A 2,088-nucleotide genomic window follows, 5' to 3' on the forward strand; every position below is an offset into this window, starting at 1 on the left:
GTTAAGAATGTAAATATTAGGTTGAAGATTTATTTTAAAATTCAAAATTTGTTTGAAGTTTCATGATTTTTAGTATAAACTTTTTTAGTAGAAAATTCATTTCTTTAGTACAAAATTGAAGTATTCCATTTTGTGTCGAAAGTTTACCTTTTTTGATAGAAATTTAGTTTTGTTGGTTGAAAGTTAAAATTTAGTCCTTTGCTTAAAAATTTTATGTTGTTGAAAATTTATTCTTTTTTTTTAATGCAATTTTTTACTGAAAATGTAGGTTTTCAATTTTTTTAGAAAATTGAGTTGTTTTGTTTGAAAATTCAATCCTTTTGGTAAAAAAATGCATTTTCGGTCTGGCCCCTGGACTGGAAAACCAGGAATTTTATAAGTATTTATGGTAAAAGAAAAGATTGTCCAAGTTCGATTTCAATAGTTTTAAAAATAATTAGTCGAATTTTTATATTTTTCAATTATGACATAATTCAGTTTATAATGCGTAATTCGAAAACCTTCTTCGTGAAAAATCTCCCATTTTAAGTTTTCATTTTTAATTACAAGAATTTTAAAATGCAGTCTTGAATACTTAAACAATTAAAAATTAAAATCGTTTGAAATTGAAAAATTTTTGATAAAAAACATTTTTATTTTGTCAACTGCAAATATAAATAAATTATTTTTAAAATGACTGTACTTTAAGTATTAAAAGGAAACAACCGAGGGGTACATAACTCCAAATTCTGTTGTACACCGATTGCATGATTGCAAGTGATTGAAAGTGAATGCAGTCATCTCGAGTATTTGCAAGGTCAATTCTGAGTGATTTCAGTGATTTTGTGGTAAATTCCGAGTTATTACAGTGATTGCAGAGTGAATTTCCAGTTATTGCTGTGATTTTACGTTTAATTGCGAGAGGTTGCAGTGATTGCACTGTTAAATCAGAATGATTGCAGTAATTGCACGGTAAATTCTGAGTGATTACAATGATTTCATGGTGAATTATGCACGATTTCGGGGGTTTCAAGGTGAATTAAAAGTAATTTAAATTTAATTCAAAGCTATTTCAAATAAATTTAAGTCGGCTTAAAATAGTTGCTTGCGATGAAGCGATTTAACTCAGTTTTAAATGTACTGATAGTAGAGCCGGAATGTTAGTAAAACTCGAAACGTCGAGTTGACTTGAGGCTTAATTAATAATGCGAAATAGCTGGAATCGTATGACACAAATTGTTCAAATCTACTTTGGAGATATTTAAATATAATGCGACATCAAGAAATAAAAAATAGAATTATTAAAAAGGGTTTCAATTTTTCTCAAAAAACGGTTTTAAGTACCTTATTCCCCCATTTTTACGGTAGTATGCAAATTTTATGTTTGATTTCTAGGCGTTTCCAAGACGCATCGATTTACCTATTGTCAAACTTTCGACGATCTTTTATGATCTGCTAATACCGACTTATAAATTTTTAAAAATTCTTTACAGGAAGACTTTTTTAATATTTGGAATATAACACTATTGTGACTCAAAGGGTTGTTCCTTGTAACAAGATACATTTTGATAGACCTTTTGATGGTTTCTATTATTATAAAAACATTTCTGAGTTGAAATGTTGTCACAGGCTTATACTGCCCAACATGTCGAAGACATTTTTGGTTAGAGTTGGATTTTTTTTTATTTGATCAATTTGCACGGGACTGTCCCGGTATATATCATCAGTCACGGACGCATTTTTATAATGCAATCAAGTGATGTGATGAGAGCAGTCTGCCCAGACATATTGGACATAGCCTGGTTTTTACCCCAGCATTGACGGATTGAGTTGCAGTCAAGTACACGATGGGGGGACCTACAGCTTAAGGTGGGTTCCGAACCACCAGAACCTCGGTAAAGGTACATTGAAAAATTTCTAGAGGTACCGGCTCAGGGATCGAACCCCGGACCTCTGAGGTGAAGTCCGAGTGTCTAACCAACTGAGCCACCGAGGCTCTGTCTTTTGTTATTATTATTATTATTATTATTATTACACCATTAAGCCATTTCCCTTTCGGGGTAGGCGTGACTCGCTCGGTAGGGGAAAGGAGTAGTGTGTGGAAGGGAT

This window comes from Belonocnema kinseyi, chromosome 1, assembly GCF_010883055.1.
Source record: "Belonocnema kinseyi isolate 2016_QV_RU_SX_M_011 chromosome 1, B_treatae_v1, whole genome shotgun sequence".
In the NCBI taxonomy this organism is placed as follows: domain Eukaryota; kingdom Metazoa; phylum Arthropoda; class Insecta; order Hymenoptera; family Cynipidae; genus Belonocnema; species Belonocnema kinseyi.